General features: G+C 40.3%; 1 long non-coding RNA gene and 2 pseudogenes across 3 annotated transcripts in view; 1 reads left to right on the top strand and 2 right to left on the bottom strand.

Moving 5' to 3' along the window:
* LOC306651898 overlaps positions 1-26,686 on the top strand; it is a 317,192-nt gene that overhangs the window by 210,595 nt on the left and 79,911 nt on the right. The gene's annotated exons all lie outside the window — the stretch shown is intronic.
* On the bottom strand, positions 11,512-12,950 carry LOC306651052 (annotated as a pseudogene). Its single transcript has 3 exons — positions 12,777-12,950; positions 12,067-12,204; positions 11,512-12,023 (listed from the first exon to the last, which is right to left on the bottom strand). The product of its transcript is annotated as an uncharacterized misc_RNA (transcript).
* On the bottom strand, positions 24,913-25,649 carry LOC306651810 (large ribosomal subunit protein uL30-like; annotated as a pseudogene). The gene has a single exon. The product of its transcript is annotated as a large ribosomal subunit protein uL30-like (transcript).

Genomic DNA, 26,686 nt, shown 5'->3' with positions numbered 1-26,686 from the left:
CGGAGAAAATAGTCACAGCCTTACTCAGCTGTGTAGCCCTTCCAGTGCCTGACCCTCTGTGCACTTAGCGGGCAATATTGCGGCATGGCTATAAATACAGGCTTTGGGTCAGTAAGGCTGTCTCTTGGCTTCAGTGATTGTGTGACCTTGGGTAAGTTACTTAACCTGAGCCTCGGTGACCTCATATGTGAGATGGGTGGAAATAATAGCTCCTGCCTTACCTCTTTGCAAGGATGAGAGCTGATCAGAGCGCTCAGTGCTTGGCATGTGATAACTGCTGAGATCTGGATTAGCCTCAAGAAATGCTTGTTGGGATTCTTCACAAGGAGTGGGTAGACGTATCCTGGACCACTGTTGGCACTGCACCAAGTGCCAGCTGATAGTACTTTAGTTCTTTCATTCTCCAGCCTCATAGGAGTGAGACTAAACTTCCTAACTCTAGTAAAGTGGTTTAGGCAAGCTTTGCAAGTATAGTATGTAGTTTTGTTGTTATGCTCCATATGCTTGAATTCATTCACCGTCCCTCAATACAGGCTAACAGGTCAGGTTTCACCAGTGTAGCACCTTGGCTGCTCTCTGGGGACAGGGCAGGCAATCATCCTGAGGCATCCAGGAGCACAGGTTCCTTTCCAGGGTGCAAGTGGGGATTGCTATGTAGTTTGCCCCAGAGAAAATGGTGGACTTGTTATTGGTCATCATAATCATGATTGCTATTATGGATCATTTCTTCACCAAATGTATACTTGTCTACTGTCTGCTAGGTGTTAGGGGTAGAAGGTTGAAACAGACAGTCCTGTCATGGACAAATGCACAGTGTAGTATAGGAGGCCAGGGAGTACAAGTTAGTGTGGTGAGTGTGGGGGAAGCACACAGGGTGTCATGGCAGATGGAGGTGGGACGACATTCTTTTCCTTGGGAATTTTCAGAAAGCTTCCTGGAGACCAAGCTCCCTGATTTGAATTTTGAAAGAGAAGCCAAGTCATCAGACAAAACCAAGAAAGGGGGTTCAACCCCGAGACCCTAGCAGGTGCAAAGGCAAGGAGGTTGGTGGTGAGTTTACCCTTGGTCAGGAGGGCAGCACAATGAGCCAATAACAACAAGAGGAGCAGGTAACAATAACAGCACTTACTGTGTGCTGGGCTCTGTGTTCACTATTTAACTCATTTAAATGCTAAAACAAAGCTCATCATTTTAACAGCTAAAATGTAAATGAGCACGCCTTGTGCAGTAGACACTAGACTGGGTGGGTTTTGTGGGATATGTAATTTGTGTGTGGTGCTTCCTGCATGCTAGGCAAGCACTCTATCACTGAGCTATTCCCCCAGTCCTATCTAATTTAATCTTCACTTATTATCTCCTATTATCAGATCAGGCAACTAACTGAGGTTCAGAGAGATTTAAGTCATTGGTCCCAGAGAATATGGACAGCAATTGACTTGGCTGGGATTTGAACCTCAAGACTGACTGATTGTTGATCACCAGGTTAGAGAGCACCTGTTTCTTTTCAGTGCCTGCTGGGCAGACTACATCATGATGAAAAATGATCCCACATTAGGCAAGATTGCCTAGACAATAATTTGACCTCCTGGAATTGTTTTTGAAATAAAATGTTATAATAAAATAATGCATATCCAAATGGACCCTGAAGTCAGCATCGAGGTGAAAACTGGTTACTCACTGAGAAGAATCTATCTATGTGAGAGTTGAGAGAGTTCAGGAAATGATATCAAGCAGAAGCTCTCCATTCATGAAAAACTCCAGGGTCCTGCAATGCTTTTTTTTAGAAAAACACTTAATTCCCATCTAGCTAAAGTAAATAGAGCATCACCAATTGGGTTCCAATGCCAGTGGTGAGCTCTTAGGACAAAAGAGCCCACTCTTCCTTCCAGGCCTTCAAAAGCCAATTTCCTCCCTGAAAAAGCTTGTGCTGCTTTACCTAGGTGGCAGCCACCCGTACTCCCCTGGGACTTGTGGGACTGCCTCTGTGACTCTGATTGTGGCTGGGGCATCAGCTCTATGTGCATGTGCACCTGGGCTCTGTCCCTGACACTGATTAGTCGTGTGAATGTGGGCAAGGTCCTTAACCTCTCTGAACTTACTTTCCTCATCTGTCATGTGGCACTGTTACTCACCTTGCCTTCCTCACTGGGTTGTGGGGGTAAAATGAGACAATACGAGAGCTGGGGCTTTGAGAATGCAAAACTGTGAAAGAAACACAAGGGCTGGTTCTTATTATTCTCTGTCCTTTTGGCTTGTCTTGTGCAATGATGCTTTTCAATTCATTAAGGACAGGAGCACAACCTTCGTCTTACCTTTGGGGAAGTTGAGAATAGAAATCTTTTAGCCCCGATGAGCATTTGCCAAGGGGCCATCTTTGTGCTTCCAGCGGCTTCTTTATTAGGCCTTAGCAGCTGCTTATTTCTTTCATATCATTATAATTTCATTTTGTAGACTTTCTGGAGAGTGCTTCACCTCCCTCCTCCTTTTGAAAACTGGCTCTTGGTTGTCGGCAGAGCTCTTAAGTAGTAGCAAAGGACCCAAGGAGGCTTGAGCAGACTCCTTTCACTTGTGTGTGTGAACGCACTAATGGCAGTAATTAATGGGGGACAGGCTTTGTAAACTGAGGACAAGTGAGTGAGTCATGGCACACAGGCTGACCCCCTCACCTGGGCAGCTTCTGAGGACACCTGCCTAGGATCATTAAGGCTCCTAGTCCAATTGACATCGTCTGACTGCTGCCGCTAGTGGGGCGAACAAAGCCGGGCATTCGCTAGTTGGAGTGCGGAGATGAATACCATTCAGCTCTTCGACCAGGCCCAGCCCGGACAGCTGCTCACGCAAAGGGGTTTCAAATGAACGTGTTTCTCTTTAGAACGTGTATGTTTTGATTGAATTTGAAGAAAAGCATGAGGTGGCTCCCCCTTTGGAAAACAAACTAATTACGTCCTCTTGGGTTGTCTGGTGGTCGGAAGCTGGACATGTCTACAACAGCAATTCACGGGAAGAATTTTCTTTCCTGTTGAACGTGAGCTGCTTCTGTAGGACCACAGCTGGTGTTTTCTCAAAATCACATAGATGGTGGCCCAAGAGGACCCTTTAGGATACTTTGAACAATGTAAAAATTCTTTCTATGATGGGTGTTACCACCCCCTTTTTTCCCTCTTGATTTGGATCAGCATGTTTGGGGTTTTCCCTGGAGTTTGGATACAGGCTCTAGTAAGGTGATTTGCCATTCTGTGTACAGCTAAAAAGGTTCCAGGGAGGCAAGAGCTGGTGGACCAAGTGACATCCCCAAGCAGTTATTGGACTGGACCATTTGCATTTCCATTCAGGTCAGGCTATCTCGGCCGAGCTGTTGACTTAGCGCTGTTGTGACTTGGGTGGCTTTGACTCTTCCATTCAGACTTTAGAAACATCATTGAGTTAACAGGCCACACACCAATTCACCCTTCTCCCTCCCTACTCTTCAACCCTTTGTGTTAGATAAGGAGGCCTTTCCCTGCTACAAAAAGGTAGCAGGCCTAAGGTTCCATGAGCTCTGTGCCCCTTATACCACCCCCAATTTAGTCTTTGTGCAAGGCTGCTTTTGTTTCCCTCCAAGAATTAAAAGTTAATTGATACCTCAAATGGACGTTGGTTACAAAGCATTTCACCATCCAATGCAGTCCTGCATCCCATTAGATTAACCCTCTTCCACAGTTCATTGTAAATAAACATCCCACAACAAAAAAAGCTTACCTACCTGAAGCATTGTATTCATTTGGGTTCTGCAGTGGGGCTAAAATTCTATGACAATGTCACAGGGTTAATTAATTTAGATGAATGACTCTTGGAGCTCCGTTTTCCTTTGCCTTTCCTATTTGTCACAGACTGCTGAACAAGTATTTCCAAATGTCTGAATTATCAGGCTATCCAGAATTCTCCCACAGATGGCTAGTCATTTCAACCCTAAGACCTTAATTGTAATACTGCCAATTCTCAGAAATGAATCAAACGTTAGACCCTGATGTGGTTATCCAGTATAGATGGACCGTATATTCTTGTTATTCTTATGGTAAGAGGTTTTTTTTCAGAGAAGAGAAACACAAGCAGTTTTGTAAACATGGTAGAAAAAAATTTCCATGGGCTCCACCAGAAGCACAGTGAATTTCAGTTAAGTTGAGAAACAGAAAGATAAAGAACACACTCAAGTTAGACCATTGCTGTTATCCTGAGGTGCAGAGGGGACTTGCAGTGATCAGACATATACTGCTAGAGTCAGGGTTTCAGTAAGATGTTCTGGAACTTTGAAGCTTAGAGACATGTAAGCTTCCATGTAAGCTTGTTATTCTTCATGCTAAAAAGTCTTTCCCAGTTAGCTAGTTTCTGATAATCTTCAATTAAGAACACAGATAGAATAACTTTTGTTGCCATTAGAAGAATCATTCTCTTTTTTCTGTAGGTCAAGCTAATTGGTTCAGTAACATGGTGGGAGGGCTTGGAGGAGGTTTATGATCCATTTTATCAGACTTCCTATTTCCATTCCTCGCTGAAGAAGATATACAAATGGCTAATATGCACAGGAAAACATGCTCAACATCATAAGAGAAATGCAAATCAACCACAATGAGAGGTTACTGCACATTTACTGGATGGACTAGTATCAAAAAGTCAGATAATAGGAAGTGTTGGCCAGTACATGGAGAAATTGGGTCCCCCTTACCCAGCTAAGGTGGATGTAAAATGGTACAGCCACTTTGGAAATCTGTCTGGCAGTTCTTCTAAATGTTAAACATTGTGTTACCCTATGGCCCAGCATTTTCATTCCTGGGTGTATACTCAAGAGAACTGAAAACATGCCTGGGTGTGGTGGCATACACGTGTAATCCCAGTGACTAGGGAGGCTTAGACAGGAAGATCACAAGTTCAAGGCCAGTCTCAGCAACTTAGTGAGACCCTGTGTCTTAAATAAAAAAATAAAAGGGGCTGGTGATGTAGCTCAGTGGTAGAATACCCCTGGGTTCAGTTCCATATGTGTGTGTGTGTGTGTGTGCATGACCACACAAAAACTTAAACACCCATGTTTATGCAACATTATTCATGATGGATAAAAGGGGAAAACAATTCAAATGAATGAAATACTGATACATGTCACAACATGGCTGAGCCCTCAAAATATCATGCTAAGTCCAAGTGGCTAGACACCAAAGGGCATGTGCATAGGAAATGCCTAGAATAGGTGAATCCATAGAGACAGATAGTAAATAAGCATTCGCCAGGAGCTGGGAAGGTAATGGTGGTGGCAGTGGTGAGTAATGGCTAAGGGAAGTGGAATTTCTTTCTCGTGCTATTGAAAATGTTCTAAAGTTGATAGTGGTGATGGATGCATGACTGTGAATATACTAAAAGCCACTGAACTGTGCTTTAAATGGGCAAATTGTATGGTATGTGAATTATATATATCAAAAAAGCTGTTAAAAAATCTAAACCATGACTTTGGATGCTGAGAAGCATTTATCTACCACATTCAAAATCTTAAGAAAGACTAAAATAAGCCAAAAGCAAGACAACTATATATGAGTTTCCTTGAAATAGGTACTCAAGGATTTAAGCATGTATGAGTGACTCAGTATCTTTGGTATTTTCATTTAGTCTGCATTCAGATGAAATTCAGATTAGCTTTCCATGGTATGCTTAAAATAAGATTTGTGATGCTGTTGAATTCTAGTTGTTTCTTGTATTTGCACATTATCTGGTTTATTGGATAAAGTATGGTGTAAGACCAAGTTGGTGGACTGAACTTCTCAGGTGTAACAACATTTTCAGGGAATTGCAGTCAAATTTGTCAAAGCTCTAAGCTTGACACTGAGACATGCTAATACTTGCATCCTCAGATATTTAACCAGCAAACAAACAGTATTTCCTTCTGAAAGGAGAATCATCACCTACACCTGTATGCCCACAGATTAAGCCATTGGACACCTCACACCCTTCCTTCTTAAGGCACCTGTCTCTCCTTGCTCTGAAAAATGAGCAGTTCTTCCTGTCATTCTGGCATAGAGCTGAAGGAGAAGTGAACCTTGCCATTGATTACTTCCCAATAATAAGTGTCCATCATTTTTGAGATGTTGTCATATATTATGTACTGTCCCAAATGATTTACACAAATCATCGTTTAATCTTTGTAGTCCTGTGAGGTAGATTTGATTACCATCTCTGCTTTATAGATAGTGAAACTGAAGCACATAAGGTTACACATCTATCAAGTCTTACACCTCAGATTTGAACCTGAGTTTGTGTGATGCATGCTTCGTAGGCTTTCAGACTACTTAACTTATTTATTTATTTTGGTACCAGGGATTGAACTCAAGAGCACTTGACCACTGAGCCACATCCCCAGCCCTTTTTTGTATTTTATTTAGAGACAGGGTCTCACTGATTGCTTAGCACCTTGCTAGGTTGCTGACATTGGCTTTGAACTTGTGATCCTCCTGCCTTAGCCTCCTGAGTTGATGGGGTTACATAGTGTGCATCACCATATAGGCGATAAATCCATGCTACCACTGAGCTACACTCCCAGCCCCTATCTGTTCATGTTATTTTTTCTGGGGAGGTCCTTAGTACTATATTCCTATAGCAGTTCTTTTTTTTTTTTCATTTATTTTTATTGTGAACAAATGGGATACATGTTGTTTCTGTTTGTACATGGAGTAACAGCATACCATTTGCATATTCATACATTTATATAGTGATGTTTGATTCATTCCATTATTTTTTTCCTTTCCCCCCACCCCTCCCACCTCTCTTTTCCCTCTATACAGTCCCTCCTTCCTCCATTCTTGCCTCCCTCTCACCCCCCCATTGTGTGTCATCATCCGCTTATCAGTGAGATCATTCGCCTTTTGGATTTTTGAGATTGGCTTATCTCACTTAACATGATATTCTCTGATTTCATCCATTTGCCTGCAAATGCCATCATTTTATCATTCTTTATGGCTGAGTAATATTCCATTGTATATATATGCCACAGTTTCTTTATCCATTCATCAACTGAAGGGCATCTAGGTTAGTTCCACAATCTGGCTATGGTGAATTGAGCAGCTATGAACATTGATGTGGCTGTATCTCTGTAGTATGCTGATTTTTAAGTCCTTTGGGTATACGCCAAGGAGTGGGATAGCTGGGTCAAATGGTGGTTCCATTCCAACTTTTCTAAGGAATCTCCACACTGCTTTCCAGAGTGGCTGCACTAATTTGCAGCCCCACCAGCAATGTATGAGTGTACCTTTCTCCCCACATCCTCGCCAACACCTATTGTTGCTTGTGTTCTTGATAATGGCCATTCTAATTGGGGTAAGATGGAATCTTAGGGTAGTTTTGATTTGCATTTCTCTAGCAGTAGTTCTTGACTGGTAGGGTGAAACCTCCTGCTCCCCAGCAGATGTTTGGAACTGTCCAGACTTAGGTTTTGTGATCAGAACTGGGATTGGGGCATGCTACTGGCATCTAGCAAGTAGAGGTTAGGGATGCTGCTCACCAGGGCAGTGAGAGGATCAGAAAAAGTCATTTTGGAGTCTGATCCTGCCTTTATTTACAATTTTGTATTTGGTTCCTCATGGATTTTTTAGTATTCGTTTTGATTTTTTAGAATACAAGATAGTATTTGTCTTGCTTACTGAGCTTTAAATTTTGTGCCCAGGTCAGGTGCCTCACACACCTCACTTGCCTCATACTAGTCTCAGTCCTGCTGCTAATCTTGATGATGCCTAGGACAGCTCCTGAAAGCAAGAATTATCCAGCCCCAAATGTTGAGAAACCCAGTTGTGAAATATTGGGGGGAGTTTGCCCATGAGAGGGCAAAGGGAGAATCAAAGGGAATCACAATAAAATGGCATAACAGTAGCCACTATGTACTGAGCTATCACTGTCCCCTGTGCCTTATCTCACACAGGTGTTGATCTGTCTTTTGCTGAAACCACCCTGGGAGCCACTAGGCTGCTCTGCCCTCCAGCATCAGAGCTGCACCAGCCATTAATTAGGCCACTGAACTGCACTTGCATAGGGTCACAGGAAATGGTGCACCATATTGCTCCAACTATTAAGTGTTGAATGCATTTTATTTCTTTTATTTACCCTGACAACAAAAACGTGTTTCAGATACTCTCCTTGAAAAAAGCAGCCTAATAAACTTAGGAGCCATTTTGCTGAACATTGACACTGATGTAACTTTTGGGGCTGCCAGAGGACACAGTGAGTTGTTGCAAATCAAGTGCTCCAGAGCATCTTTTCTAATGTCATAATTTGATTAGGAGTGTTAACTCGTTTTTAAGCCTCATAGATGTTCTTTGCAAATACTTTTGTAATTGCTTAATGCAGCTCTGAATAGAAAGCCATGTGGTATTGTGCAAAGCTAGGGGAATTGCAGGGACAGAGAGGCTGGAATTCAAACCCCTCCTTTACTGTTTACTAGATGTATGACTTTGGGCAAATTAGTTAGCATCCTCAAGCCACACTTGCCAGGGCTGGTAATATTACCTAGCTGGGTGGGGCATTGGGTGAGAAGGAAATGCTGTAGGTTACATAGCATACTAGGTAGTCCGTGAATGTTATGTCTCTTCTCTCTCCTTAAAAAATGTATTGGGACAAATCAAAACTTCATTTTTGGAAACCAAAAACTTGCTTCTTTTTGGAGACAACAAACCAGATTTCATCACCATTAGCTGAAAATAACAGTAATAGTAAAGAGTAAAACATATGCAACTTGTAAAGTTCTTTGACGTTTTCACTATGAAAATCCAGTAGAACATCTTCCCTCCCCTACCTCCCCATCACTTTAAGGCTAGCAAGCTGTTAATTCACTCCTCCAGTTTTCCCTGAAGTGGGGCTTCACCTTATTCCTAAAGCCATCTGTGCTGGTTTAGCTCAGTCAGAGCCCAGAGCTAATGAGGCCAAGGTCAGGGCTGCATCCCCATGGGGAGCAGTTAGCTTTGCTCCCTTCTTTGGCCCTCCTCTGCTTCCCTAACCCTACCAGCTGGCTTTCTACCATGTGTCTGTTCCAAGGGGGGTGAGAAGAAGGGAGTGTGGCCATGGACTCCCACTACTGGTGACACAGCTGAAAGCCTGAGTCTTTGTACGAAAAGGACAACACAGGAAAACCAATTCCCAATTCCACTGGGCCTTGAAGACAGATGATCAGTACATGATGGAGAGTCGACCATTCGTGTAATCACACATGTACATAGGGTAGCGATATCTGTCTCAGGCCCCCATCTTTCCTTCCCCTGCCCCCTCCCCTCCTGTCATTTCCCTCTACACAATCCAATGTTCCTCCATTTTAAATAGATTTGTAGAATGACAGAAAATCCTGTGACGGGAGAAAACCTCATCCTGCTTATCTCTTACCACATGTTTGAGTCACAGAAACTTTTAAAACCCGAACATTTGATAGGGAAGGCAAGAAGGGCATGGATGTTTGGGAGTCCTCAGAGGACTGTCACTAGATGAGGCAGAGGTACTGGTACCGAGGTGGATATCCCAGAGGAAGTTTGCCACCAAGCTGCCCTGCAGCCTATAGCTGGGAAGGAAACAAAAAGATGAGTTGGAGCAATAAGAGCAGCTCATCAGATGGAGTGTACTAAGTGAAATTTGAATATGTTCTTATTTTTTTAAGTTGTCCCCAAATCATCTTAATGGTCATTATCATTTATTGAATACTTACTATATATCATGTGTGGTTCATGGATTAGCTCCTATAATCCTTAAAATATTTGTGGTTTGTATTGTTATTACCCCCATTTTTTCTTTCATTTTGTTTTTATTATAGCATGTTTGCTTAATTTACAGCAAGCAGAAAATAAACTGGGTCTTGTTTTGATTCAAACATTGATGTTTTTAAAGGTTATACATACTATTTGTTAAAAAGAACATAAAAATACCTTTTTAGAAGCTTCTATAAGAAAGAAAATACAAAGTTTAACCCCATAACTTTCCTCTTTGCCAGAACTGCAAACCACTGCTACAATTTTCAATAGATTTTTTTGTTGTTGTTGTTTAAACTATACATCCAGGAAAATCTAAAAAAATTAAAGAAACATGCATGTAAATGATTGCATAGCAGACCACGAACATTAACTGCAAATAGCAAGGAAATGAAAGTTAGAAATACTATCAAATATACAAAGGTTGTAGAATCAATCCTTTAAACACATTCCACAAACAGTATTTCAAAACTGTCTTTTTGTTCTTTACAGGCTGGGCCTAGATTTCTAAAACCAAAGTGGAAAAAAGTAATCCTCTAAAGGAATTGTTTCCCCGTAATACTTCTTACATCTGCAAGCAAGCAAGCACTCTGAGATTTTAAAAGATGCTAGTTTTTTACTCTGAAATGAGACTGGACATTTCATGTCATTTTTTTGTCCCCCAAATGATCATTCAGAGAAATTATAAATAGTTAATGGTATTATTTCCCCATTTTTAGTCAGGTATGACACTGCTAATCAAAAGCTCAAGAAGTAGCTCTTGCTTAAATCTGACCATCCCTTTTTCCAAAATGATTTTAAATTTCATGGCACCACAGAATCATTCACCTAGAATGGGAGTGTTCTCTTTCCACTTGCCTCACATTAAACAAACTGAGGTGTGAAGAGCAAGCCTGCCTGGCGAGTGCTCTAAGCATCAAAATTCAGTTCTTTTACACTGTGCACACACACACACACACACACACAAACCTACTTTGAAACAATTTCCTTCCTCCTAACAGCAGTGAGAAAACTAAGCAACAATGTTCTTTAAATATGAATTAAGAATATTCTTTTCGCCTTTCAAATTATTGGTCATTGTTGACCTGTTCAAATTTTAAGGGGAGCTTTTCTGATATTTCATGTTCCAAACCTTCATAGAAACCAGAAAAGAAGCAGCAAAGGCTCCTTGTTTCAGTTGAAAACTTAATCTCCCTGAAAATGCTACTTAACCCAGTTGGCATCATTCCCCAAGACATTGGGGTAAAAAAAAGAACTATTCCACACTGTATCATAAATAAACTATTATCACAGGCCTAGACATCTTGACAACACAGAAAGGTCCACCCTGAACCTAAATGTGTCTGAGCAGTCAGTGTTGTACTGTGGCTGCAACTTCAGTTTTGTATTATTCCATCTTATTAGCAAGCTACATTTCTAGGTTAACAGTTCTACCAAATATGGATACAAAGTTTATTTTTAATAAGAATGTTGCAAATTATGGTCAACCAACATCTTTTCACCAAATACTTCAAGCATAAAAAATGAGAATCTACAAAATATATAGAGAGACACCACAAATTGGTAGCTGCCCATAACATTAAACAAACTGGACTCTTAAGAGTGGCTTCTAAACAGCATATCATTTTAATTATAACCATTGCCTGGTACAGGGAAAACTAACAAACAAGTGCTTTCTATGCATTATTGCAGCATTGTATTCCTGATAATTTAAGTATACCGAACTATGAGTAAATGAATGATACATGCCTAAAAATGATCATGGTTCATACTGTCAGTGGCCACTGGACTTAGGACTAGTTCAATGCCTTGATCTAGATTTTGACCTAGACCTAGACTGTGATCTTGACTGAGATTTGGATCTAGGTGGTTCTTTCTTCCTTGATTCCTTTTCATATCTTGAGCCAGACTTATAATGTGTTTTGGAATTTGTTTTAGAGGTGCCTCTAGTTTTGGTGTGAGATGCAGACTTAGAACATGATTTAGCCTTCATTTCTTTCTTGGACTGGGACTTGGACTGTGATCTTGAATTGAATTTATATCTTGAAAAAGATCGATTTCAGTGTTTGAATCTATCATTGTTGGAATGACTTCTGCTGTGGGTCTTCCAGTCAATCTACTGTTTCTAGGGCTATACGATCTTCTATAGTTCTAATTGAAAGACTGACTTCTTGATCTTCTTCTTTCATTACTTTGGCTTCTAGAACATCTGTATCTGTCATAATCATCTTAGCATGAAGAACTGTACACATTCCTCCCTTCCTTGGCCTTCATTTGATTTGGAGTCTTTTTTATTATTATTTTTTATTGTAAATAAATGGGGTACAACTTGTTTCTCTCTTCGTGCATGTGATTTTGGAGTCTTTTTATCCCCTTGTGCAAACTTTATTTTGATTGACATCCACAAATCTATTTTCTGTCCAAATTATGTAAAGCATCTTCAGCATCATGAACATCCTCAAATGTGCTAAATGTTAAGGGACTTGGGAAATTTTGGTAACTTTGATAATGAATCAAAGTGCAGTTGGTAAATCTGGAACAATTCATAATGTCCTAATATTTGAATATTTAAGTAGTAAGAATTCTTCCCGTCCTCAAGTCTACAGCCCAAACCTTTGTTTTTGCAGGGAGATGATCTCACTTTAATCTTGGCTATCATTCAACTTCATCTTGACCTTTAACTCTTTAAGTGCTTGTCAGAAGGACTTGTCATGAGATGCTTGGCCAAATATGACAGATGACTTTAATTTTGAAAAGCAACCTTTTCCCCCTTTGTAAATACAGCAAGACTTTGTCTCCCATTAGGCTTCTCCTTCTTCCAGCTTTTCTTTATTTTTTCTTTTCTCAAACTTTCCCTTCTCTTCAAGCCTGATCCTTAAGAGGTCTTTGGCTTGTCTACTTGCCTTAAGTGTTGAATTCTACTCTAAAGGTTCTTTCATGCTTTCTCTTTGGGGTTGCCATAACTGTACAGCTTTACATTGTAAACTTGAATTTCAAACTTCAACACCCCTCACTAATCAGAATCTGAAGAAAGGATACTGAACATAAGCAAATCCTTTTGGCCGTTGAGTGTAGAAATCAAGTGGAACATATACATTGACTATAGGACCATAACGACCAAATTCACACCATAAATCTTTAGACCTGGTGTCGTTGGCCGTGTTCCTGATGAACAGAGACATGTTGGGGGAGAGTGCGCAGGTAGCGGGACATGACGGTGGCGCTAGTCTTGGCCAGGGACCTTAACGGACTCAGCAAACCATCCGTTGCTCTGGCGGCAGCTCCTCAGACAGACACACTATTACCCCCATTTTACAGATGAGAAAACTGAGGCCTTGAGAGATCTGAGTGTGGGGCCATGATTGGAATGCAGTTTGACTCCATTGCCATTGTTTCTAACCACTATGCAACCCTGCCTTTCAACCAGCTTTAAAATAAATGGGTTAATGGGAAAAAAGTTCTTAGAAAATGTATTGTCATAAGCTCATGGGAGCTAAATATTTTCTGAATCTCAGCTAAAGCACAAGCCAGGTTATATGGAACACATGCCTCTACGCATTCAAACAATCATTAGGTAAACATATGAGCATCTACCACTAAAGTATATGATAGACGCTACTGTATACTAGGATCCTTCCCACCTAGGTGGACCCTTAAGTGCAAACTTTTTTTGCTTCAGAGTGAGTGTATCTCTTTTAAAAGCAAAGAATGTTAAAGTTTGTGAAGTCATATGGACTCTTTTGGTTATAAGTAGGCAAAAAGGAGTTTTCTCTATAGACTCTGGGGTTCCCAAGGAGCCCAGGGGTAAGGATGCAGCCAGATTTCAGGAATGACCTGGGACCTGATGCTGGGTTAGTGGTCAGGACTTTTCTATCTTTTACTTCTTGTCTCTGCCCTTTCTACCTGTCAGCTTGATTTTTCTTTCTCTGCTCTGCAGTCTCCATGACAACAAATGGCTATTCCTAATGCCTGCATTCAGAGTATATAGGCCCAGCTCCCCAAAGTAAGACCAAGTTGCTCTTAGTCCCAATTCCAAATTCATGGGCAGCTGCCTACCCCTGGATCAGTCAATTGTGGTCAAGGAGTAGGGAGGGTCAGGTTGTACAAACATGGCTGCCATTAGCCACACTTATAACCAGGAAGATAGAAGAGGGAAGAGCAATACCCAGGAAAGGAAGTGAAGGGGGAGACTAGGAAGAGTCCATAGGCATTAGTGAAGCAACTGGTAACTATAGAAGCACAACAAACGACATGCCTTCAAGTTTCTTAGTCTTTTCTGAGACAAAAATTAAGAGGCCAAATCAAGTATTACTCCAAAACTGCCATTTGTCCACAGGTACAATTGTGGCAGTTGTATAACATACATATCATAGTTTTAATTGCCTTGTCTTGAGTCTAGATAGGAACATGTCTAAGATCAATGTCAATTGAATTACATCATCTAAAAAATGTCCTCTCTGCATACCTCCCATGACCATTTAGACCTTCTTTGCCTCTAATTTCAAGCACCTATAAGTATCTGAATAGGAAAAAAAACTTATAAACCTTCCATGTAACCAAGTTCTTGAGACTACAAAAGGAATTTTCTCAGGCCAGGAGTGCAGTTTAGTGGTAGGACACTTGCCTAGCATGTGTAAGGCCCTGGGTTTTATCCCAAACACCATATTTAAGAAATGGAATTAGCTCTTTGCTTTCTACATCTAGGAATATACAATGAACGATAGACATGTATAAGTCCCTTAGCACTGGTAATTCTACTTTAAAAATAACAAACTTCCAACTCTACATTATATTCAGGTTTAATTTAACAACCCCCTCCTAATATGCACTACGTTTTTGTACTGAGTGTCTTTGACCTTTTAGCATTGGCTATTAAGTTATTATACCTCGCAAGCAATACCGCATAATGTATCCTCTATTTTTCCTATAACTCTGATGCTTAAACTCATTTCCTAGGTGTGTGGTAGTGATTTTCAGCTATTTCAATCACTTTTACATGGTTTATAACAATGTGTTTTTGAAATTGGCATGGCCCATCAATGGCCTCAAATATTTGGCCAGTGGGATCTGGTGGCAGTTAAGAAGATGTAGGCTACATGAAATTGAACAAGCTGCCTGTGTTTCCCGGTCCCCTCTTGGGAAAGATGCATCTTTTGTCAGAAGGGGGGAGGTTCAACTCCTCAGGAAGGAACTCTGTGCAAAAAGGAGCTGACTTTCTAGCTAGACTCATGAAAAGTCATTGAGGGGATGCATGTAAATAAGGGTTGCGGGGTCAGTCCTTCAGTTTTAAAGCCAGAATGATGCTTAACATTCCAGACCATGGCCTTCCGCACACCACAGGAGCCTCTTCAAAGGCCACCTTTGCCCTGTTCCCACCCTGTTAGCACAAGGTGGGAATTCCATTTTGAGTCTTATAATAAGAACAATCAATAACATTTTTATAATGCTTTACCATTTGCAAACCACTTCCACATTTCATTTTCTCATTGGATTTGAACAATCCATTTTGCCAGTAAGCCGGTTGAGTCCAAGAGAGAATAGTAACCTGTGTTTAGAGAGTGAGTTAGTCATAAAACCAGGACAAAAATCTAGGGTGTTTTGGGTGCATGTTGTTGGAAAATCTCCAAGCCAAAGGACACCATGGCTTCCATCTCAAAGGAACGGGACAAAAGGGTTAGCTATGTACAGCAGGGATAAGAAGGTTGATACTTCACAGCCTAAATAATTTGGTAAACAGGTAACCGCAATTAAGGGTATCTTCCGATTTCTCACAGCTACTTCAAAAAACACACTTAGGGACTTTAAGGAGTGCCGTGTAGGAAAAAAAATAGAGCCTATTCAGATAAGATGTTTGAAGACCTTTATTAGTATTTACTTACCTAGCTCATCTTCCTGTCCTCCCTCCTTGACCAAAAAGGTGGGAAGGATTTTAGGAGGCTAAAATCCCTTTTCAGTACAGCACTTTAGTCAGATGTATCCAGAATCTCAGATCTCAGAATCTAGGTTTGAGTAAGTCCACAGCAATACTTTTAAAAAGTAGGCTCTGCTTCTTGATTTTAAAATGATTTGATTAACACACACCTATCTGTTTTCTCCAGGAGCACAGTGATCGTGGGAAGGGAGTCAGGCCTGTAGTTTGTGCTTACCTTTCATATGCTGCACCAAAGCTGTTGCTTGTCTGATTTTTAATGAAGAACAGAGTATATCAGAGGCTGATGCCCACTCTCATTCCTCCCTTGTGGGTTCTCAACTAGAGAGTTCATTAGGGACACAGTCAGGACATGCTGTTGAATCTCCCTAGTTCTTATCAACATAAAATATAAATGGCAACTTCACTGAACCCCTCTTCTGGACAGGGAAAAGCAATGGCACTGTGCAGTTGGAATTTTCCACATGTAAATCTGAATGATAGAAGACTGGGGTTTTAATGGGTGATAATAGTAGCATTATGACCACTTAGTGGCCTTTCGAGCGTGTAGCAGTGAACAGTTTGCCTGATACATTCCCACCTGAACCAAACACTGTTATCTTCTTATTTCTTATACCCTTCCCCACTCACCTGGAACCCAACACTTCCCTTTGTTGTATCTTATCTAGGAACAGGGAAATGCCACTAGCTACAGGTAAATATGACCTTTGTGAACTGACAGAAGCCTTCCTCAATGGAATGGCTTGGAGCTCTCCTTTCCACCTTGAGATTCATTTCCAAGTGGCCTGCCCAGAGTTTATACTTAACCATACATTCCTTCTGTGATTTCTGGTGGTTTGTTGACACAATTCTGCCTCCTACTAGTAAAAGCCATATTACATGGGCTTATAGGAACCTGGTTAAAATTAATCATTAAAATAAGGAGTCAAATCTTACCACAAATTTAAAAAAGTAACTAGTTGACATTCGTGTGCTAAATTGTTATACTTTACTAAATGTCATCACATTTATATATTTGGAATATTGCAAGGTGAATATAGCAGTTGTATGAAAAATACAGTTGCCAGATAAAAGACAGGATGCTTATTTAAATTTGAATTTCAGATCAACAGCAAATAACTTTTTAGCATAAGTTTGTCCCATGCAGTATTCGGGACCCACTTACACTTTTAAAAAAAGCATTTGCTGTTTAGCAGGGATTCAGATTGAACTGGCACCCTGTATTTTAGTTTGCTAAATCTGACCAAGCCTAGTGAAAACCTAGGCCTAGCCTATTTCCCTGAGACATGAAGCCATCAGATGAAATAGCAATCATTCTTAACATACAGCTCAACTGAAATAAGGCTGTTAATAATGGGCAACTGACTGGAAAGGAGTGTGTTCCAGCGGAATCTCTATTAGTTTGTTTTCCAAATAATGTCAGAACGGTGCATAAAGAGGGTTATGCTTTTGTACATCCTCTGAGTTTGACGAGTCCATATTGTGATTAACCATACAGCAGCAGAGGGAATCTTGGAACAGTGTGTCTTCCAGCTGTGACAGAGAGTCAGACGCAATTAGGAAGAATCACAAGAGCTTACCAGGCATATGTTTGGATTTCTTTTGCTGCTATTAGGAAAAACTACAGGTCTGTGAAGGTGATTAGTCCAGAATACTCCACAGCTTCAACCAGGAACAAAACATTTATAAGTATTCCTTGAACTGCTTTTAATGTAAAGAGGATTTGGGGATTATTTTAAGAAAGAAGTAATTAATAATGAGAGCAGCAGCAGCAGCAGCAGCAGCAGCAGGTATTTGTTAAAGGTCTACTATGGGCCAGGCGCTAAGGTCAGCTCTTGATTCCCTATTGGACTCCAGCTAATTCTAGTCTCTAACTCAAGTTTTAAGTTCTCAGCCAGTCTGCTGACCTCCTTCCATAAATGACTAACTTCATATAGAAATATCTTAACTTAAATGGGTCTTACTTTCACAGGTTACTTATCAGTATGTGGTATGGGTTAATTGGGAAAGAGATACCTTGAGTTTCTAGAACTCACAGGGTACTATGAGTTTAGGGACCTTGCATTTTAAAAGAATCAAGAAACTAGCAAAGAAATTCATCTCATCAATTTCGTTATTTTGTTCTTTTTCATTCCAGAAAGGACTGAAGGCAACTTGTTAACTTTTATGCCATTTTTACATTCTGCTTAGGTCAGGTTTTAAACATTGTGTTGGAACTGTTCCACTCAGTCATTTACTTAGAAAGCATTTCTGTGTTACGCAAGGAACATGACTTGATCAGGGAGAGAGACAGGAAAAACAGAAATCATCACAGAGTCATTCCCTCAAAGCTTGGAAATAATTCAGAGATTCAGTCTCTTCCAACACAACCTGAAACAAGAAGGAAAATAATACAAAGGATTCCATTTCCACCCACCCCTGCTCCAGACAGAAAAGACGGGGAGTTTGGTCTTTTGCAAAGTCGGGGCAGTGATCTCTTCTCTGTTTTCCACTTTACCTCTGAGCTTAGCCTGTTAGCACCCTCTGGGCATTGCTCCCTTCAAGAAGCGACTGCACTTTCTCAGCTGCCCCCTTTGTCACCTGATCCAGGATAAAAAGGAATTGTGAACTTCTGATGACTGTTCCTGCAAGAGAGCAAATCTGCTGGCCTGCCCTCAGGTGGGAGGACGAGCCTCTTGATGGATAATCTCGTTGAACCAGATGGCCTTCCCCTTAGATTACTTCCAGGATGTGCTGGCTCCTGCCTTTCCTGTGATTTGAGTTTGAAAGGTGCCAGTTTTCTGGATGAGGATGTTGACTGAAGCTCAGAGAAGGAGTGAGACATAGCTGTTTAGTTGCAGAGGCAAGACTAGACCCCTGCTTTCTGATTCCTAGGCTGGCAGTCTTGGTTTCACACTGTGCAGCTTTGTTTGTTTGTTTTTGGAGACAGGTTTTTGCTTTGGAGACAGGTGTTTGCCCAGGCTGGTCCTGAATCCCTGGGCTCAAGTGATCCTCCTTGCCTTGGCCTCCAGAGCAGCTTAGCACTCTCTTCTGATTTAGTTTGGGTGCTCATGGTCCCCTTTTTGGTCTAGAAACAGAATCTGCAGAGTCTGTAATGGAGTGTAGCCATCATTTACCACAAACAGGTTAGAGAGCTTTTATATCCAATGGCACAATTTGAAGCATAAATTAGAATAACACTCCTTCCCCAGCCGGACAGAACAGTTAGTTGTTAGTTATTATTCTCAGGGAGACCTCCTAAAGAAATGGTTTTTGGAGTCTTTTGAAGGAAAAACTTGAAAACTGAGGATGGGTGGTCCAGTAATGACCAGGTACAAGAAATGGCATTGCAGAAGGGAGGTTACAACTAGGAAACCATACCCCAGTCACTTCTGTTACTTAAGAGGAAGCTACATTGCTCTTTAAATGCAATTGTATTCTTTAGATGTGTGATCTGAGTGATAATCATTGATTCCCAATTTTATCTGAACTTACCTTGAATCAATCCTGAAACTGTAATGGTTTGAAAACAGCCAGACAGAGAAAAAGACAACCAGCACAGTTATTTGGTAATGCATAGACCAGACTGAATATGTGTGGTATTTTAGACCCTTTGGTCAGGCAAGCAAGGATCAATAATTAACATTTCCCAAATGCTTTAAAATTATTCATTGATCACAATAGCACATCTGTAAAGACATTTCCATATGAGAAGCATAAGGCTCTGATCTGTTTAGATCAGACCACCTGGTCCCCAATTGGCAGTCCCCAATTTACAAATGAATCATGTCATGTTGCAGACATTAGCATGTAAGTCACTTGGATTCTGGAGCATGTTTTCCCATAGAAGCACTATTATTTATGATGGTTGGTTTCTTAGGCTAACTGGTGAACACTATTGCTTTTCAATTATACCATGAATTGGCTTACAAGTCTATTTAAATCACGTTGTAATTGAAGGATAATAGTGTCTACTTGTTAGCCTAAGAAACTAAATAGAGGAGTGAGACCCATTTTTCTCAGAAGACACTGGCAGGGAATTGATGTGGATGCCATGATTTAGATTCTAGAACTCAGATCTACCTGGTAGCAAAACCTCCAAAGTCAGTTTGCCTCTGTTGTCCCTCATTTGTGTAGGGCTGAGCTAGAATGACTGGTGATGTGCTGTCAATGAGGCCTGAGCAGCCAGACCAATTCTATGGCCAGGGCACTGTCACTCATATTGCTCTGGAATATTGGAAAAGTGACCTCCCTTTCTTGCATGGCACTCAGGAAAGGTGGGTAAGATTCATGATATGGGTCATTGTGCTACTGATTTCTTTGGGTCCAGGTCCAGCCCCATCTACCTGGAGAAGGGGGATAAAGGAATGGAAGAGGACTCATGGAATAACCAGATATTCAAGGTCCTATTTTATAAAATTGAATAAACACAAAAATATGCACCTCTGTAACTTCAGGGGTTTAGGTTTTCTTTCTTTCTTTCTTTCTTTTCTTTCTTTTCTTTCTTTCTTTCTTTCTTTCTTTCTTTCTTTCTTTCTTTCTTTCTTTCTTTCTTTCTTTCTTTCTTTCTTTCTTTCTTTCTTTCTTTCTTTCTTTCTTCTTTCTTTCTTTCTGGCAGTACTAGGAATTGATCCTAGGAGTGCTCTACCACTAAGCTATATCCCCAAAGCTATATCCCCAGTTTTTTTTTTTTTTTTTTTCTAAATTGAGATAGGTTCTCACTGTTTCCAAGGCTGGCATTAAACTTGTGATCCTCCTGCCTCAACCTCCCAAATTGCAGGGATTACAGGTCCTGTTCTTTATATAAGATGGTGCAGTATTTGCATAGATCCTATGCATATCTGCCTATATACTTTAAATCATTTCTTCATTACTTATAATATCTAACACAGTATAAATGTTGTGTAAATAGTTGTTAAATTGTATTGTTTAGGGAGGAGTGACAAGAAAAAAGTTTGTATATACCCATTACAGATACAGTTTTTGTTCTAAAATATTTTCAACCTGCAGTTGGTTGGATCCATAGATGATTAATCCATGGATAATGAGAGATGATACATATATGTATCATACATACATATAGATACATATGTACAAATGTAGAAGTAATATGTGCCCATCATAAACAAATTGTGACCTAGAAAAATTTTAAAAGGAAAAGTAGAATTTGCACATAATTCTACAACCCACAGATAACTATTATTAGTAATTTGGTATATATGATTGAATACTTTTTTTCTATGTTTGTGACTATACACACACCTTTTAAAATATTACAATGAGACCATACCAATATTGATTGGGGACTTTACAGAAGTTTCGATAATAGTGTATTGAAGTTTTCTCCATGTTAATAAATATACATCTATTTATTTCTAAAAACAGTTTATAGATAAAGAAATATAGGTCCACATCAGCATGTTTAACAACTGCTCAGTAGCCTATTATATGGATAAAGTGTCACTTGGTTAACCACTCCCCCACTTTTGTCTTTCCATTTCTATAACATTTATTAAGGTGTATTTATTCCCTCTATTATTATTGAACCATCTTAAAATAAAATCACAGGTATAATAAAGTAGTCACAGCACAAGATAATGCATGGTGTGTGATGTCAAAGAACTACTCCTCTTTTCCATACACCGGGCAGTGATGTTGCTAGAGCTTGCTTGGCTTGTGCTGGCTCTTGACAACTATTGTTAGTATCTTTCCCATCTTTGCATTCAGTGAGATCTCAGGGGTAGCTTGAAATTGGCCATGGTGGGTGTACTTACACCATGGAAATTGGCAAATGCTACAATTATATGCTTTTTCTTTTCTCCCAGAGAACCAGTGTACTAGCCTATCATGCAGAACCTTCAGCCTGTTCCCTGGCTTCACTTGGCCTAGCTCAGCTGGTCTGAGGTTGGATGGATGGGAGAAAATGAACCCACACCAAATAATAAGAAACAACCAGTCCTCAAACCTTGATAACATAGATCCATTTGTAGCTAATGCTCCTATCGCACAGTGAAGCCATTGTATCTTAACAATGACATGTAAATAAATAGTAATAAGGTTTTGGAAGCCAAGTGTTTGAGCAAATAAATTAAAGGTGTGTTATCTGTTGACCTAGTAACAAGTTTCAGATTGAATAGATTACAGGTGGGTAGTGAAGCTAGCAATAAGCAGAGTTTAAAAGAACACAACTGGTGTTTCGGCTTTCCAGGATTTTCGTTGTTTCTGTCACAGAAAGAATGCTGGCTAGGAGAATGGTCCCTGTGATCTCCACATGTTTGCTGTATTTACCGTAGGACTTTAAACCTGTGGGGGCAATACCAGGGATTAAGGACAGCACTCTATTCTTTTCTTGTCAGGATTTCTCCTTTTCTTTTCAGGTTTCAGGTTTTGTAAAGAGTAGGAGAGAGGGTCAAGGAAATCTGGCACTTACTTTTAGCCAAAAACATGTCACTTTACTACAACATATTTTGCTTTTTTGCCTTGACAAGGTAGCAAAGATATGAGGTTAAAGGTCACCTTGTTAATCTAAGGGTTGCCACCTGCATCAGTTAATGTCTCTGTCCCTAACACAACACAGCACCTTGAGCACCACAGAAACTCTGTTCTACAACATTCCTTTTTTTTTTTCCACATTACTTTTAGCACCATGCCGGTGAAGGGTGTAGGCTCTAGAGTGACAGATCTGGGTTCAAATCCCAGCTCTGCCGTTTATAAACTATGTGACCCTGAGCATGTTATTTCCCCTTCATTTGGAGCCTCAGGTTCTTCAACTTGAATGAGGATGATAATAGTGTCTGTCTTATAGTTGTGTTGTGAAACTCAATTGAGATGATTTATATAAAAGGCTTGGTAGCTAGGCATGGTGGTGCACACGTGTAATCCCACAGCTTGGGAGGCTGAGGCAGGAGGATCGAGAGTTCAAAGCCAGCCTCAGCAACTCAGTGAGGCCCTCAGCAACTTAGCAAGACCCTGTCTCAATATAAAATATAAAAAAAGGGTGAGGATGTGACTCGGGGGTTAAACATCCCTGGATTCAATCTCCAGTAAAATAAATAAATAAAAAGGTTTGGTATAGTGCCCCACCTTTAGTGTAAGTTCAGTATCATTATGATTTTCCTGTCATGGTCAAGTACTCTCTATGTATTTTACAGAAATGCTATGAAAAGAACCCCCTGACTGCTCTCTCATGTCCTTTTATAAATGATCTTTAAAATGATCAAACCCCTGCTCTTATCATACTCATCTCCTGCTGATCCTGATATACAATTTCTAGTCCATTTTAGCTTCAATTTTTTCCTTATGAAACAAATAGCTCTTGATTTTTTCCTCAAATTCTTCCTCCTTCAAAGCCTGTGTCCTCCAGGAAGTCTTCCCAGACTGATCCAGCCTATAAAACTTCATACACTCTTATAACTGAGATCCTCCAGCAACTCCACACTTCTTCAGCCCCAGGATTATTCACCTGAACCATGCCCTACCTTGCGACGGGTCCAGAGTTATCTCAGTAGACTTGCCATCTAACTGCTGTGTCATTTGATTGCTGCTCTAGACTCCGAGATGGAGCAGTGAGAGCTACATCAATTCAGGAAGGGAAATAGATTTGTCAGACCTAGCACATAAAAATACAGGATGCCCAGTACATTGAAATTTCAGTTAAGCAATAAATATTTTTTGAAAAGTTTTAAATTGTATTATTAACTGACAAATAACAATTGTATATGTGTGGTACAACATGTTTTGATATATGGCTACATTATAGAATGATTAAATCTAATTACTATATCTTTTCATACTTATTTCATTGCATATATCTATATGCAGTGAGAGCATTTAAAATGTACTCTGTTAGCTATTTTGGGATGTATAATGAGCTTTTTTGTTGTGAATGACTATATACCAAATATTGTGTGGGGCATTTTTATAGAAAAAAATATTTGTTGTTTATTGAAATTCCAATTAAAATGGATGTCATGTATTTTACATGGCCATCCTAGTTGGAACATGAGCAGAAAGGTCCTAAGAAGGCAAAAGACCTGTCCCAAATCCTGGGGCAGGTGCTCTGGGGCAGTTTACCTACTTAACAAGTACTTCTTATTTGTAACAACTATTTTCTGGCACAGGACTGACTTTTTAGCACATCATAACCATTTTTTGACACATGGAATTAAGCCTCTTGAGAAAGGGACACCATTTTCTAGTTCACCCCAATATGTCATGGCTAGTGGTAACCCCGTACCCATTATATATTCACCATCAAATGTGTTGCAGGGTTTTCCAAACCAGAGTTATAACCCACTGGTGGGCTGGAAAATTGTTTTGTCATGACCAACATTAGTAACAATAATAATGATGATGGTTATGGTGGTGACAATGGTGCTCATGGAGTAGAATAGAATATCAGAGAGTGTTTTATGTAATCCATGTATTGTTAGAAGTTTTCATCACATTTTGTGTGTATGTGTCTACCAGATGGTGATAAAATATGTTTCTGATTCTGTCTAACTGCCAAAAGGGCTTGAAGACACAGGTGTGGTGGCAAAAAAGAACTTGAAATCTCAAGGCTGGCGGATCAGGGTTCAAATCCTAGTTATGCTACACACTTGCTGTGTAATATCAGGCAAATTACTTGACCCTTCTGGGCCTTGGTTACCTCATCTGCAATTTGGGGATAATAATTGTATCTGCCTCAAGGGTCGGTCTGAGGATTTAATTAATTAATCCATGCAAAGCACTTAGCATAGGGCCTGCCATGTTGCAGGGGATCAATGCGGGTTTTGCTGTTCTTATCAATGATTAGCCGAGTGCCGAGAGGGTTGGAGGAGACAGGCTCATTAACTGTGGGTGAGCTGTGACAGCTGACAGCCAGATGTGGAAAGAAAGAGAATTCAGAATAATGCAAAAGCAGACGAGGTACAATAAAGGATATTCATATTGATGACCCTGAGTCATCGGGAAAAGGTTAAATTATGCCCAGAATGTTCCATTGACTAAGATGAATTTATAATACATTTGGAAGATTTTCCAGTGAGAATAACCCAAATAAACAGGGTTCAAACATTAAACAGAAAATATCATACTTGGACAATTAATTTTTTTTTTTTTTTACATTGAGAGCAGGCACTGTTTTATTAGCTGACTGGATTACAAAAATATGATGGTAGATACCTTAGTTCATCCTTTTAATAAGCCTATTGATCTGGTCTTCCCTGCTGATCTGGTCTTCTCCACTTTCTACAAAATGGGTTGTCTTTTTCTTCATTCCACCTCTTAGTTCATTCTTTTAATAAGCCTATTGATCTGGTCTTCCCTATTGATCTGGTCTTCTCCACTTTCTACAAAATGGATTGTCTTTTTCTTCATTCCACCTCTTGGAGAAGATAATTTGAAGGGCCACCGGAAGTTATTTGCTTCTTTAAAACGTTTTCCAATAGTGTAGAGCTCACGAATCAGATCCTCCATGCAGATGACGCCATATTTACCAAGAGATCGTGCAATCAAAGTGTTATCTGTCAAGGCGATTCGTTTCTCATTGATTTTGCCATAGCCGCGCTTGTAGATGAGTTCATTCACTGACTTCAGGTTTGGGTACCCCCATGCAATGTATGGTCCCATGATCCTCAGCATGTTCATCGATGCCTTGTTGAAGGAGATCTGGTGAAGGCGAAGAAGTTGTAACACCTTACGAACCTTTGGGCTCACACCACTGATACCCCTGAGCCAATGACAAATGCCAGTTTGGGTTCTGCAGGTTCATAGAAGTTGCCAGCTTTTCTTGCCATCCTAGCTATTTGAACCTCCCTTCTGTGCAGCTGCCTGTATTCCTTGTGGTAATGCTTGGTTTTTTCATAGATAAGCTTCCTCTCTGCCTTTCGAAGCATCTTTTGGGCAAACTTCTTCCTCAGGTGCTTTACCTTCAGCTCTGCATAATTCCTTCACTTTTTCTTAAGGGTTTCTGGCACAGCAGGAATCTTCTTTTTCTTCTCTTTGGCATCCTCCATGGTTCCAGCTGGAACAAAAAAAGGGACAATTAATTTAAATGGAAGTTTTCTTTCCACTACAAGTCTAGTTAAATAAGGTACCCCAGTCCTAAAGTTTTCCTGCAAGCAGGTCCTGACTCCCAGCTGGGTTGTGGACTGTCCGAGGTCACCTACTATATGTGGCATTCCTTCTGGATCTCCTTAGAGTCAGTTTTGGACCAAACATATAGTTGTTAGTCCTAGGGTCCCTATTCCCCAGGCTGAAATGTGGGGGCAGCTCCTTCTCCCACTTCTACAGTAGGACACTGCTGTCTATTGATCAGGCCAACACTGTGCATGGCGGGGGAGCGAGTGTCCCTTCATCTTGCTCCTAACTGTCTTTGGGAGGTGAGAGATGGGAGCAGGGCAGTGAGCTTGCAGTCCTTAGAATATGAAAATGCATTTTGGCTCCAGAGCTTTATTACACTAGTGGTTCAGAATTGTTTTGAGTATGAAGACTCCTTTTAAAATAATTTTTTTTTTTTTTTTTTTTTTTTTTTTACTGCACAAGTCAAACATCTAATCTTGGGGAACCATTGATAAAGAAAAATGTAAAAACCTATTGACAATCACTTTCAAATCTATTTTGGGTGTGTGGCAGAGCAATACAGTATTCACTTAGAAAGCCCAAGGTTTCTAAGTATGGACAAGGGTAGAAGACCCCCTTTTAATATTCTTCACTTTCCACAAGGGACCCCTTCCTGTTCCACCCTCACACCTGCCACATTGATCATAGTTGTGCTATTAGAAAATGGTGACTGGAAAAATATACATGGGCAAAAAGTAGCTGTGAATTCAGCAGCACTTTAAGTGAATTGATCATAGCTGTGTCCATCTACCTTCAAAAACATAGCACACGTAAGAGCAAGACACATTAGTTTAATGTATTGTTGTGATAGCTCTCTGCACTATACCTTCTTGCAGCTGAGTAACTTGTAATTATTTTATTTATTATTTTTTTAGCTAATTTCATGCCTGTCTCTCCCACTATATTGTGAGCACCACGAGATCAGGGGTACCTCAAT

Source organism: Sciurus vulgaris (assembly GCF_902686455.1).
Source record: "Sciurus vulgaris genome assembly, chromosome: X".
NCBI classification, from domain to species: Eukaryota; Metazoa; Chordata; class Mammalia; order Rodentia; family Sciuridae; genus Sciurus; species Sciurus vulgaris.
Note: the sequence above shows the minus strand (reverse complement) of the source record. Positions and strands in the feature narration are given on the sequence as shown.